The 15,566-nt window shown below is 40.0% G+C and overlaps 1 long non-coding RNA gene across 1 annotated transcript; it reads right to left on the reverse strand.

Moving 5' to 3' along the window:
• Nucleotides 1-2,236: 2,236 nt before the first annotated feature.
• LOC121930098 lies at nucleotides 2,237-15,109 on the reverse strand. Its single transcript, XR_006103816.1, has 5 exons — nucleotides 14,868-15,109; nucleotides 9,315-9,390; nucleotides 7,743-7,901; nucleotides 7,445-7,490; nucleotides 2,237-3,239 (listed from the first exon to the last, which is right to left on the reverse strand). It is a non-coding gene; the product is annotated as an uncharacterized LOC121930098 (long non-coding RNA).
• Between the last annotated feature and the right edge of the window lie 457 nt (nucleotides 15,110-15,566).

The raw sequence follows: 15,566 nt of genomic DNA on the forward strand, positions 1-15,566 counted from the left end.
AGTGCAGTTTGACACCACTTTAATTGCCATGGTCCAATGCTATGCAATCCTGAGTTTTGTAGGTTTTTTTGTGGCACTAGAGCTCTCTCACAGAGAAGGCTACAATTCCCAGAAACCATAGCACTGAGCCATAGCAGTTACTGATATCAAACTGCAAATTAGACCTTAATAAAGGAGCAACATAATTCTTCCATGTGTCATTGTTTCCTTAGCCCCTGATCAAAGGTAATGGGAATGTTACTTTTGGGGGCCTGAGCTGCCAAAATCCCTCAGGCTATATTTGCTGGGGAATTCGGGAAGCCCTAGCCCAAAAAATAACTTTTCTAAGCACTACGCGTAACATTAACATATTATGGCTGAGGCATTTTGAAAGGAAAGTTTCCATGTCTTAATCAGCCATCTTGTACTTCTACCCCTACAGTCTTTCTAGTGTGCCACAAATTCCAGCCTGGGCTTGTTTGGCTTTAAATAAATCTGTATCTTGGATGGTTGAGAGATACCATTAGCTGTACCACCACTAGCATCAAACTGTCTTGGGTTGGGCTTGTCCTTCTTCAGCTACTGAAGGACATGCATCTGAATCAAACTTCTTCCAAGTTCTCATGTTAGGCTAGAGGTTTTAACAACAGTGTATAAGCAGTGATGGATGGTGGCACCCATTTTTTGTGGACCTATAAATCTCCTCTTGTTTTTTACTATGAACTTTAAGGGAGATACTCAACATCCAGGAGCTATTTCAGGGATAATTCATCATGCCACCAACGTGGAAGTCACTAGATTCCATTGTGTCCAAGCATGGTTTCTTTCCCCATTCATTGGTACAACAGCCATCCCTTCCAGACTAGCTGGGTCATTTCGTTTTAATAGCAGCCAGATGTGCTGCAATGAAGCAACGAGGCAAATGGAAACTAAATACAAAACAATAAAAGTAGCTTGCGCTGTGGTACTTGCTGAAAAACACACTTTACATCCTCAAGTACTCAAGGGGGTAAACTTAATGAGCACAAAATATTCATCCCTAATAAGAACATACTGTCATAATCACCTTCTACACGTGATAAATAGATTACTAGGGAGCTGGAAGCCTTCGCCCCTCCACTTTTTATTTTTATTAAGCTAATGCTTTAGCCACAAGATAATTTAGTCAATTCTCTAAAAGCAAATCGCAAGTTTTCAAGCCCCAATGGAGGGAATGTTTTGAATCTTGGTTTAAAACCAATTTTATCCAAATAAACTCTTCCCATTTTTCCCCCTAAAGCTGCCACCAACAATTTTGTTGTTCATTATAATCAGGCTCCCTGTTGGCTAACTTCTTATGGAAACCATCTCCCTCTTTCATTTGAAGAAAAATTTATCATCTGGCAAGCAAAGGCAGAAAAACGTGTGAATGTCTAAAGCTTATGCAAATTAAGAGGCTATGCACACTGGTCCTAAAAAGAAGTAAATAATTACAGCATTTTTTCCACCATCTTATAATTATAGGCCCCCTGTCATCCTTTTTTCCTTGTTCTCTATAAGGTCACAGCAGTACTATACAAAATTTACAGTACATTACAAATTTTAAAATACACAATAATTAGCGACAATGTATCTTCAGCATCAGTGATGAATGTTCACAGTAAATGTAACAAAAATTAATAATTAAAAATATCCACATGTTATGTGCCTTATGTGGACAAGACATGTTCTAAATGTAATCATCAGTTCATACTATCGAGTGGGTAATTTTCTCTCACTATTATAACACATTTTGCCAAGTCCACAGTGTACCCTTGGGTTGAATTCATCCTTAATGAAAAGACAAGGAGGCAACTCAGTCACAGTCACACTGGCAATGTATACCTTAAGCTCATTCCTTTAAACACAACAATTCTATCCAGTTTATTGAATTATAATATTAGAAGGAATCAACTCATGGTGTATCCAGATTGATTTAAAAGACTGGAAAGTCCCAGACTTTGTTCCTGTTGTTTCTAATTTTATTTAGGAAATCCATACACAGCTGTCAATATGAGACTTTTTATACCAGCTCCTTGGATCAATTTATTTTAACTCAAGATAAAATTGGAAAGAACAGAAACAAATTTTGGGACTTTTCAATCATTCCAGATATATCCTCAGTTAAATTCACACTGGTGATGGATACTTTCAGCATATTCCTTTCAACCCAATAACACCATCAAACTTAGTGTATTACAATATGGAAGAAATTAAGAAAAAGGATAACGGTATTATTTTTTTGTACTTGTTATTTAAAACTGTGGCAAAATTGAGAAAATCTCTATTAATGTACATTGGAGGGTTTTGTTTTGTTTTTAGCTTTTCCAAAAAGCTGAAGTCTGAGGAGATCAACCTTTTGATAATACACGTTTCTACTTAAAGGGAGGGATAGGCTGAGGCATTTTGCTGCTTGAAGCAGAGTAACAAATGGCATTGGCCGCAATATCACCCAAGTCAAGGTACCATTGGATGAGTTGGATAGGTCAGTCAAATTATTTAGACATGTGAGCTAATAATAATAATAATCCCATAATCATCACACCACCTTTGCCTCATACCTGGCAGCAAAAATAAAATAATAACAAAATAATCAAATAACCAATGTTTTGCCTGAAATGGCTACCTCACTCTGCCCAATGGTAGGACCAACCCTGCTCAGCAGCAGTCTCAGAATATTCAGAGGAAAAGGCACAGCCCCAATCAGAGGTCCTTTCACACTACACAGTTGTAGCACTATGATTCCACTTTAACTGCCATAGTTTTATTCTACAGCATCTTAAGGTCTGTAGTTTCATGAGGCATTAGAGCTCTCTGTTTGAGAATTCAAAGTACCACTCCTTAAAGGGCAAATCCCAGAATCCCATAGGATTGAGCCATGGAAGTTAAGGGGATCATAGTTCTATAGTTGTGTAATGTGAAAGGGCCCTTGCTGAAGCAAGTACATAGGATTCCATCAATACTAGAGTGTTGAAACCTGCACAATTTATTTTGGGCATTGCAGAATAATTTCTGCTCCTTTGCAGAGAATTTTATCTTTTAGCTCAAGGACAGAGATGCCCATCTCCCACAGTTTTAACTAGTCTGACAGCTGTGGAAGTAAGCAAACAGGTGGTGATAAATCAACAGAAAGATTCCTCCAGTGATAAGGTAATGCTCAGGTGGTTCATAAGACAATACAAAAGAAGATGGACCATGTTTGCTGGCTCCCGGCATTCCATCCTGTCCATCTGGATTGGGGCCTGAAAGACCAAGGCAAAATGTAGAGATGAAAATCTTTTATTAATACACTTTTTCACATGAGAACATTTGCTCTCCGCTGGATCGAATTACCAAAGTTTTTTGTGCATCATCATTATCACCACCACCATCAAATTGTGAGGTTTTAATTTTTTTAATTTTTACTTTGCTAAAAATTCATTTTTGCAAAAACATTGAATTGCATCCTTTCAGTGGTTATAAAACTGTAAGTCAGATATATGATCTCATAACTTTTGGAGTTCATGAGGAAGTAGACTCAAGTCTATGAAAGCTCATGCTACCAACTTCTCTCTTTCAGTTAGTCTCAAAGATGCTACAAGATCCCTTTGCACACTGATTTTTCAGACTAACACTGCTATGTCTTTGGATGGTTACTGCTGTTAATGACTGAATGTGTCTCCCCAAATACTACCTTTCCAGCCTAGCAGTGTCTCAGATGAAGATTTTCCAAGGTCCTGCATAGTGCTGCAGACATCATTTTCTAGTGACCTGACCAGCAGCAACCTGGAAACCCTTCAATTAGGACACCACATGGCTGACAATGTAGGGTTTTTGAGTGGGTGTCATCATCAAAAGTACGTAGCTACAATGAGGGAACTCCACTGCTGAAGTTACATCTGGTGTCACAAGATCTTGGCAAGATCTACATTATTGCACAAGATATGCTGTACTGTATTTGCACAAAGTAGTTCTACTTTTAAAAAATACCAGGTTTTCGTGCAAATCAATCCCCCCCCCCCCAGAAAATACCACAAATGTTGAAAACCACTGGTTTGGGGGGGGGATGCAGAAAATTAGCCTCACAGTATTAAAAGAGGCACTGAGACACCAAATATTCCACACATACCTAGGAAAATGTGGATGAAGAGCAAATAATAAGCAAGCACAAGTTGTGTCAATTGCATAGAATAACTTTTCATCACAGTCAGGACGCATGTTATAGACATTCACCTCAGTGTGTCATTTCCTAGCTTTGTGGGGAAAGAACTAATATGTCATAGCCCTAATTATGTGTGCAAAAGCTGACCAAACTGGTAAATAAATCTAATTTCAGTATGGGACAGCATCCGCCATTTCAGTATGCTAACTGAGACCTCCTGCCCTGCAATGCATGTCTGCTAACTGAGGCAGCTGCCTCATTATGGCTGAGGGCAGCAGGATAGAATGTGAAAAAAGAAACCATATTGCCCTGCCATCTGGGTTTAAGGAGTTGGTCAGTTAGGTAACGGAAAACAATGTGTTGCGTCATTTTTGCCTTACCTTGGCCCATGCTGGCTGGGGATTCTAGGAGCTATAGTTCAAAAAGTAATTCTGTCAACTTCACTGGGTCTCTTCAAGTGGTCCCATTGTCCAAAGAGGATAAGATACCTAATTTCCCCTCACATTACATTCCCTCTGCCCCGCCAGAGGAATATAAATTGGCATCATAGTGAAGGAGAGAGGCTCAAACTGTGCCATCAGCAATATTTCTTAAAGTGAACTCTCTCTGACAGTGCATTGTTTGAGGATATTTTCAGATGAGTGTGCAGCCTCCATGTCAGCTGCTCAGTGGTGAACCTCCCTTCCATATCCTTCCTCAAGTGAACTGCATAAATAAACAGAGTCTATTTGAACAAGACCAATGACAGCAAAATTGCTGGCTTGTCTCTAAAAAAGACTCTAATAATGTGCACCAAGGGAGAAGGCCTGTGGTTTGACAGAGCTTCTGCCTCCCCCTCTTCATGATAAAATATATATTTTTTAAAAAACTTGATGGCAAGGAGAAGGCAGGTCTTCTGTCTTCCCTAAGTAAATCCTTAGTTAATTGCATCCAAAACGCTGATAATAAAACAAACTATTAAATTTAAGAACGTCATCTCCATTAAGCATTAGATAACTGACAGAGGTGGGTTTTTGTAAAAAATTCACTTCTCAGATATTATACTGTGTTATCCTTTAGAGAAGTAACCCAGAAACCAGGACTGTTTGCAAACCATCATTTTTCTAACAGCATTGGGGAATGTTAAGGTGACTTTACCATTGGCGTCAAATGGGTTGGTGTCACCTGGTGTAGTAACTCATGGTGTCACCACTCTCCCCACCTCCACTGACCTCCCCATACCAAACCATACAGAATCCTTAGGAATGCATTTTTAAATAATATTCTTCATCAGTCGTAATTCTCGTATATCACTGAACGGAATGGCAACAGTTGTAAAATAAAACAACTAAGAACATTAAAATTTTCTACTGCAGGAACCTCCTCTGATGGCAGCATGGGCAGCATGGGTGGGGGCAAGGGGCTGCCCTGGGCTTCCCCATAGGTGAGGTAGAGCTGCGTAGGAAAATCAGCAGCTGCGTTAGCCTTTGATTACTCCAAGTGGCAGCAGCAGCTTCAACAGCAGCAGAACCTGACAACCCAAGGCAGGGATTGTGGGGCGATGGGAGCAGCCCTGGAAGGACCACCAAAAAGACTGATGGGGGTGCTGAGGAGGACTAGAAGATGCTCTCAAACCTTTTCTCCCCCAACAGATTTCCCACTATTTTCCTTCCTCCCTGCCATCCCTGCTCTCATGGAGGCTGGACAGTCAAGCAGATGCCAAGACAAAATAGGGCCCACCATGAACTTTCTCTTTAGGAAGGGACCAGCTCTAGCCAGACAGGCTGGTGTCTAGGCTGTGGGAAGGGGTGGAATGGCCAGGTCACAGTGGGGCAGAGAACTAGAATGGTTTCTTTCTGCCTTCCCTGTATCAGGAAACATCCTTTACAGATTGGGGGACTCATTCCTCCTCACCCTATAGAAGGAAGAGAGCCCAATTGAGTGTCACTCCTCTTTGGGGTGTCACCCAGTGCAGGCTGCACCACCACACACACCCGTGCTGCTACTGTACTCTACTGTTTCCAGTAATCTGGCCAGCAGTTTAGCAGCTAAATCTCTGCTAAAAGAAATTCACATTTTGCCATTAACCTTTGCCTAAAGCATTTCCAAAGACCTTGGCCATTCTGAACATCTGACTGAAGCCTCTTGCGTCCTTTTTTCTCCTGTTCTAGATCTACAGCAGTAGCTCTGCAGATGATTCAAGGAAGTGTGGTGGGACAGTGGGCCTTTACATGGTGGAAAGTCTTTATACAACCCCAGGGATTGTAAATTTTACAACTCTGGGAATGTAATTTCACCACCAACCTAAAGTTTCCACTGCAGTTTTGCGGCACCTGTGGAATCATGTTAAGGAAGGGCAAGTGTTTATTTTCACTTTAAGCTCTAGAGCTGTAATTGTATTTTATCCACCATGGCTGCATGCTATGAACTATTTGTGGTTACCAGGGGTAGAGGCATTTATGATGCTTAGGCCTGGAACAGACAGGCATGAAAAAGTGCATTTTCTGGAAGTAGGTTGAAACCCCACTGTCCACATCGGCCACTCTCAGGAAGGCCCAAATGTGCATGGCCTGACTGCATGGCATGGTGTCAAGCCATGCCTCTGGGTAATTTTTTTTTTGTCACCTTTTATCCCTTTTTATAACTTTACCTATGTCCTGTGCAGTTCCTTTCTGCAGCACTGGAGTACATATACTCTCTGAGTATGGGAGTATGTCCAATTGAACTTAATGGAACTTATGTCTGAGTAGAAATACTTAGGTATGTGTTGTAAGAAAAATGCAGCACATCAAACTCCACCACAGAGTAGCTACTACTGCTGCACATAGCTATACTCCTTGTCTTTTGTGAGGATGGGTATGCATTGTATGAACTGAATGGCCTACTTTAGTACAAAAATGAAAAAGACTTTCATCTCCTAAAGTCCCTAAGACACTTTATTACTGCAATCAAATTTATTTCCTTAATCCATGGAAGTGTCCTTATTTTAAATGGATCTGTAATGCTTCTCTCAGCAAATCAGAACATCAATAACTATCTTTGTAAAGATATTTATTGGGCAGATATAACAGAAGCAAAAATACAAGAGTCTGGCCTTGACTTTACACTTTTTTAAAATCATTTTCTCCTTTTCTGTGCTTAGATAAAGAGAAATTAAGATGTGAAGATGGCCTGCTGGTTTCTAAGTCAGTGCAGGAAGAGGGGGATGGAGACCCTACCACTGTTTTTAAGAACTTCAGTTCAATTCCTGGCACAGAATCTAGTGAGTGGCTGACAAGTTGGGGGATTATAGACTGCATTATAACTACTGGCTGTGGGGAAACTTACTTTGATATCACTTGAGTAAACAGCTGTCAAAAGCCAAGAAGAATAGCTGGAAATGAAGAAAGGGTACGTTATTAATAACAGGTTAATGTTCTTCCTCTCTTTTTGTGTTCACATATATTTGATTGTTAAAGGCTACTTGATGGAAAGTTTAAAATATCCCTCCAGAGAACAAACAGTGAATTATTTCCCATCCCTGTTTAATTATTAATGTCAATCACAGGGTTTACTTGCCAAAATCTATTCAGAGGAGTTTTCTATTGCCTTTGCCTTCTTATAAAGCTGAAGAGGTATGTCTTACCGAAAGTCACCCAGTGGGTTTCCATGGTTGAGAAGGGGACTTGGGCGAAATAATACCCTCTTTAGTGGAAGACAGTGGCAAACTTCCTCTGAATAAGCTCTGTGAATGGGTCTCCTTATGTTGGAGCTGGCTTGAAGGCACATAACAGCAAGAAACAAGCTAGAAAAATAATAAAATAGCAAATGATGTTAATGGGAAGAAATTCTGATGATGGAGGGCTCCAATCCCAGAGACTTCAATCTATCCCAAGTCCTGCAGGGCTCCTGCCAACAGCATGGATGTAGCAAAGTTGCAGTTTGTTGGCAGGGAGGGAACTGCCCACCGTGGAACTTTTTAAAAAATGAAACAGGATTCCTTTCCACAGCACACAGTGGCATGGAATTCATTTAGACCAGGTTTGAGATCAGGGAATAGCTGGACACTGAGCTAACAAAAGATCTTCTGGATCCATGTCTTCTCTCCCTGGCCAGGGATGTAATTCCAGGGTGGGGGATACAAAAATAAGGGCATTGCCCCATTAGTATTCTGCCCCCAAAATGAAATTTTTCCTGAGGCCCCCTCTCCAAATGTTTAACATTGCAGGAACTTAATTTTCAGCTGTTTAGAAATAAAATTTAGATATCCAAAGAAAAAGGACAGGCAAATGTTAGAAATCTAGGGGTACATCTACACTCTAGAAATAATGCAGCTTGACATCATTTTAAGTGCTGTAGCCCCATCCTGAGAGCCAGCATGGTGTGATGGTTTGAGTGTTGGATTATGACTCTGTAGACCAGGGTTCGATTCTCCGCTTGGCCATAGACCCATTGGGTGACCTTGGGGAAGTCACACTCTCTTAGCCTCAGTGGAAGGCAATGACAAACCTCCTCTGAACAAATCTTGCCAAGAAATCCCCATGATAGGTTCGCTGTATGGTTGCCATAAGTCAGCACACAACACACAAACACACAGCTCCATCCTATGGAATCCGGGGACATGTTGTTTTACAAGGTCTTTAGCCCTTTCTGCCAACAAATTATGGTGCCTCACAAAACTACAAATCCCATGATTCTGTAGGTTAGAGTCATGGCAGTTAAAGGGGTGTCAAACTTCATTATTTCTACAATGTAGATGCACCCTAAACATGAATGATTTTCAGGGTCTCATTCTCTGCAGTGTTAGAAATGTCTAGCCTGAAGGAAAATTTTATTTGCAGAGGCAGAATTTTTCGGGGGGGGGGGGCATAAAGTCTTCATTTTGCCACCCCATCTCACCCTTGTAGCTATATCCCTACGCCATTTGTGGAAGAAGTTAAGGAGTCCTCTCCCAAGCACTTCCACCCTCAAAATGCAATCTTCCAAAGCTGCTTTTCATTGAGTAAAGCAGCCATCGAGGCAGCCTACATGTATTTGTGCCACAGACTGCTCACCCATACTGAGATGTAACACAGTGTTACACAGCAGAATTGGCAGCACCTACATTGCTTAACAGTTCTGAACTGAGTCAAAAACATGTAGCATACCCCACTTTTCAGAGTATCCTCTGATGTCTTACATTGCTGAACATTAAATATTAAGATTCTGCTATAATCACCATAAGCAAGCATAAGCTTCAGTTTCAGACAGGCACAGGTGCTTTAAGGGCTGGATGGAAATGCCATTTCAAGGTCCTATATTAAAAAAGAAAGAAATGAAAGAAATAAAACCCAAAGGTATACAAAGACTCAGCATTTACTGGCCAAGCCAGAAAGGTTGTCTACTTTTTTAAAATTGTCTACTCTTTAAAAAAACAAAACCCTCACAAATATAAATCACAGATGGGGAACCTCTAGATATTTTGGAGCACAGCTCCCATAATCCCTTACCTTGGCCAAGCTGTCTTGGGCTTCTGAAGTCCAAACCATCCGATAGGGCAAAAGTTCTACAACCTTATTTTAAATGTTGGAAGCAAGTTTATTGGCTCAGGATCTCTTCAGAAGAACACATTCTCTTGTTTAAGAGTACATCTTGGAAATAAGTAGTTACAAACAAGGAATTACTTGTAATTATTTTCTTCAGTAATGGCAGTATGCCAAGGGATCTTGTAGCACCTTTGGACCTATGGAGTTTATCACACAGGAGGCATCCCATGCAGAAATGGGATTTAAAATGGGGTTTCAAACCTGGAAAAACCCTAAAACAACATGCAAATGTACGATTGATTTTCAGACACTTCGGGGTTAATGCAACATTAAACCAGCTAGGGGGCCATTCAGACTACCTTTTGTACCGATTTGTAACCCAGATTAAAAGTCGGAAGTTCCCATTGGCACTGGTTTAAACACATCAGAATTAGGGTCTTTCACACTAGATCCAGGGCAAATCCCCCTTGGAGCGTTTTTTTCCTAAAGTGGATTATTTCCCATGTCTTTTGGGAAAACCCGTTTCTTCCCTGCTGCCGGCAAATGTGAACTTGGCCCCGGTCAAGTTCAGAGGATGTATTCAGGTCAGAGGGAGGGGACTGGGCAGAACATGCCTCCCTCTCGCAGGCAGCGCTCTCTCTCTCTCTCTTTTGTAATTTTATTTTTGACAGATTATGCGAATGCATGTTCTACAGGTAGATACATATTGACAGAATGGGTCCGCTTGTGCTACATTTCCCTTTTGTTTGCTTGCTGCCGGCATGGCACATCACTTTGCAAGTGGCATGTTTTAAAATTATTTTTTGTGTGTAATATGAAAATGCTACAATGAGAATGTTACAAATGTTTCCCTTTCAATTTGGCAATTTGATACAATGTGTGAATGCTTGTGCCACATGTGTGTATGTAAGGAGAAGTGGCATTCTGGGGTGACAAGCGGAGGGAAAGCAGATGCAGAGATGGCATTCAGGTGGCCTCCCCTGCAAGCGGCATTTGTTGTTGTTGTTATTGTTGTGACAGATTATGCAAATGCTTTGGGCTGGAAGGGAAGGGAAGAGGTTCCAAAGAGGAGGAAATGCTGGGCTGGAAGTGAAGGGAAACTAGAGGCTGGCATTCAGAGTCAGAAACCCCTGACTTTGGGGGTGTCACACTCTCTCAGCCTCAAGGGAAAGGCAATGGCAAATCTCCTTGGAACGAATCTTGCCAAGAAAACCCCAGGATAAATGAAGACATTTTAGGGTTGCCATAATCTGTAATGACCCAAATTCACACAACACACACACACCTGGAGGTTTTTAAATTTGACAAGTTGATCGAATATGCCCACACTGCTGCCAGTTTTTTTTAAAGGAGGGGGGAAAACACCCATTTGGTTGGCCAATGGCTGTAGGATATGTCACCTTTGATGAAAGCGGAAGTGAATTTAATTGACAACAAAGGAGGCTCCATTTTAAAGCGGTACTGCAAATGTGAACTTCAGAGGGGCAAATTGCCCTGATCGAGGTAAAGGTAATGGGCACTTGTAACTGGGCTGTTTTGGTTTGGGGGCAACTGGATCTACCCAGTTCTATCAAGAGCAAATGGGCTAGTGAGAATGGGCCCTAGAAAGCCAACAAAATGCAATTCTTTTTTACTTTCAGGATTTTTCCAGAAGTAAAAATAATCATGTTTTGTTTACTTTCTAGCTGGATTAATGTCACATTAATGCACCTGAACTATGACATCATCTGAAAATCATTTACGCTTTTGCGTGTCTTTTCTACTTTCTGTCCAGGTTAATGTTGGATTAACCAGGACATTGTCTGATAATAAATCTGCTTTTGCAGGGGGGGTTTTAAATCCCGTTTTTGCACAGGATCCCTCCCATGCAGTAAACTCCTAACAGTGTGAAAGAAGTTGTAGTGTCAGCTTTCGTAGTCTTGGTCTACTTCTTCTGATCCATCCTTTTGCATACTGATACTTTCCAGACTAACATGGCTATGTATCTGAATTCTACTCCAATACTGACAGTACAACTACATTAAATGCCAGTTGCAATTTAACAAAGGGTCACCTCACTTGTCCTACAGTAAAACTATAATGTTTTAGTTACTTTTGAATGGCTTCACTGGAGAGGGACTTTTACACAGTTCAAGTGGTCTCTTGCTGTTTCCTGGTTCCCTGGTGAGGATTTAGAGGTGACATAGGCCTGTTACAGACTGCCAAAATAAAGCTGCTTCAGGTCTCTTTGGAGGTATGCTGTTTAAATTATGCATGCATCCTAAGAATCCAGAAGCTGCACCAAAGCTGCACTCCAGTGCTTAGGAATGGAGTGTGGCTTTGGTGCGACCTCCGGACTCTTAGGACCCATGCATCATTTAAATAGCATACCTCCAAAGAGACCCGAAGCAGCTTTATTTTGGCAGTCTGTAACAGGCCAAAGTACGTTGAAAGAGAAGATGTGTTTACAACAGACCAGTGTCTTGCAGCACTGTGGGGTTCTTAAAGCAACTAAAAGTAACTACCTAAGCTATTATGTGGTATGGGAAGTGAGCCATTACTTTTCTAATTGCAACTATAACAGTAACAAAGTACTGTGAGATGTTAGGATTATAACAGTGACTAGTTACTTTTAAAAGTAGTTCCCCAACCTTTGCTTAAGTACATACGAAATATCTTGTTGGATTATACCAATGTCCATTTGCACTCAAGAACCTTGTCTAAACTGTGTAACATCCCCTGTTTTGGAGCCCTCTTCTTCCCAAGTGCAGTTCTTCATCCAAATATACTAAAGGACCTGTTCTGTTTCTGTTGACTGTTCTAACAGAATTAAGATTTCTGTGTCGAAGTAGATCACTGTCTGACAGCCCTACCAGAGTTAAAAGGTTCACTCTTTTCCTCCATAAATTCCCCTTTCAGGGGAGTGGAACTCAGCAGTCAGAACTTGCTCTTGGCAAAAAAAAAAAAAATCTCTTAACAGGATCTCATTCCCAGAGCAAGCCTTCTTTTTCATTTACTGTGTTTATTTCAGAAACCTTTTCAAACACTTTTATGAATCAAGGTTATTTAAAATACCACCAACCAAAATTTTTAAACTTCCAGCTAGTGGCAAGGAACAAGGGTTAGATTGAAAAGAACAAAGCTTGCCCTGCCTCCTGTAGTTTCAAAAATCAGAACCCGATCAATAGCTTTTATTTGTATTACCCCCACAGATTACAGTGTCCTTCTGAGATTTACTACTATGTATTTTGTGATAAGAGGCTGTTCTTTCAAACAATCTGTATCTCAGATTTACAAATACTGGATTGCAACCCACTGGTTGGTCATGAAGGATTGTTATGTGGCTTTACACTGTACAAGTCAGGAAACATTTTAAGCCTTTGAAGACTTATTAGTAACTCAGTTAATGATGTAACTGGTCTTTATGTTAATAATGTCTTATTAACATTAGTAATAACATGTTTTCCCCATAGCATGGAAATAAATCATTTCAAATAATGGCATTGCCTGTTACAAGTTACTTTTGAGGGTAACAAAGATACAAGGATGCGGCTTTTGCAAAAATAACTGCAGTGACAGCTAACTGTCTTACATTTCCCCCGCAATGAGAATTGTTGATTATTTTTGTTCTTATCTTTGGGGAGCAATAATTGCTTTGGGAGACATAATAAAATTGCTAGATCCATTAGGATTTTTAAAGTAGCATCGGTAAGGAAATAAGTAACATATCAATGAATTAATTACGTTTTAAAAAATTAGCAAGATAACAAGTTACTATTTTCCTCCTAATATTAATTCTTACATATCCACTTGCAGGCAAATAATAATAATAATAATAATAATAATAATAATAATAATAATAATAATAATAATAATGCTGTAATATGTAAGCCAAGATACTGTTTGCCATTCCATAGCATAAAATTATGCCAGTGCAGATATGCCAGTTACTGGATCACACCATTGTCTTCCTGATTCAGCAGTACCAACTGAGTCATTTGCTGATTCAATCTTCAGCTTCCTACTCTGTATGTTTTAACACCAGTTCTAAAGCCAGGTTCACACTGCTGAATGCAAAATGCTACAGTCTGTGTTCTCCCTGATATAAAGTGTACCGTATTGTATAAAACAGGTTAATGAAGGATCACCTGCTCTGCTCACTCAGATGTGTTATCTGCAGCTCTGCTTAGTACAGATTGTACCTAGGATAAAGTAACTTTAATTCTCAGCAGAGGACTAAACGTTTAGGCAACTGTACATTATAGGAGGTGCAGAGTTTGCACAAATACTAAAACATGTTTGAAAATTTTATGCTAGGTTTCTGGCATCATGAAGAAAATCCACTCCACCATGCCATATCTACAAATCAGTTCATATTGACTAAGTCAGTTCCAAAAGTAGAATATAAATAATTCAAAAACAGACTTGGAGGGGAGAAATGGGTAACATAGAAAAGAAGTTACTCTCTAATTATATCTGATTATACTCATAATGAATTGTCAAGAAAGAAAAAATTATATGATCAATAAGGATAAGTCAATGGGAGAGATGGCAGTTTTTAATTAGTCAATGTTTTCTGTTTTCAAAACCTATGCAGGTAGAACTGTTTTATGATGGCTTCACAATGGAACTTAACTGTATAGAAGCAGCATAAAATTCATGCAGCAAGAACTGTCAGGTGTAAAGTTAATAAAAGTGAATTTACTACCTGTGCTTTGAGAGACAAAATGTTGGGGAATGGTGATTGACATATTTAATGAAATATTTAGTTCAAGATAGCATTAGACTTTAGAATATGATTGCTTAATTGTCATTACCAAACTGATATGTCCGTAGACTGTTATACACCTGAACAACTGGTGCAGCCCTTTTCATAAGGAAATGGAACATAAAGCCAGGCCCAGCAATAGACTTCAAGAACTAAATGTTTGTTCTATTAATATAATGAGTCACCTTATCCCTCATCTGGAGAGGTGGATCTGCATAATAGTAGGGTCCTTCAGTCCTAGGGATCATAGGGCTACACCCTTTGCCTCAGTCCAATCTTATAAATATAACAGTATAAAAACAAACATATGTAAGAGAAAAAGAGAACAAATTAATGAGCAACATTTATCATTGGTGCCCAGCCACCTGGGACATGTCCCCTGAGATCAGGGATTGCATGGATGGGCCATGAGGTGAGGATAGGATTTTCTACTAATGGAGGGCATCTTCATCCAAGTTTCAGCAGGTGTTTCCCCTTACCTGTCCATGCCAAAACTTACCCTATTCAGCAGGAGCCACTGATCCTTGCATGACACCTGATAGGCAGGGAAGAAGTTGCCAGGAGTGTAGTCACCTTCCCTCTTTCCCCTTTTGCAAGCATTGCTTTTCTTTGTATCAACCCAGACGTTATCTATTGCACTGAATATTGTGTTGGGTCTGCAATCTGGCTGTTTCTCTTCAAAGAAGAAGCCTTGAACTCCAGAGACCAACCACCACCGCTTGATTGCAGCCTAAAGATGTTTGAACCAAGAAGACCAAGAGCAAAAAGACAATATGGACTGATGTGAAATGATGTCCAAATTCTGGGGGAAAAGCCTTGATTTTATTTTTAAATTACAGGGAGTTAGGGGTCTTGAATTACCTCCACCCCACTCCCCTAAATTAGATTAATGGAAAGAATGATTCATTTTGTCCCCAGAAGATTCCAAGTCCCCCAAAATAATGCCTAATTGTTTATATTTTTATTTACTTTAGTCAGGCTACTCATGTTAATAATACATTTACAGAACTGTTGCTGCCCATTGAAATGACATCAAGAAATGCTTTCTTTTCCCTTTTTGACTCTTTGTTTGTTGGGAAAATATCAAAGGCAGCAGAATAGTAGGTGTCCCAAAATGTCTTAATTCAGAGAATTAGTGTTAACTGAGTCTGATTAGCTCCATTTATCTCTAATTAATTACCTTTACCTAATTAGACAC

This window comes from Sceloporus undulatus, chromosome 4, assembly GCF_019175285.1.
Source record: "Sceloporus undulatus isolate JIND9_A2432 ecotype Alabama chromosome 4, SceUnd_v1.1, whole genome shotgun sequence".
Classification (NCBI taxonomy): domain Eukaryota; kingdom Metazoa; phylum Chordata; class Lepidosauria; order Squamata; family Phrynosomatidae; genus Sceloporus; species Sceloporus undulatus.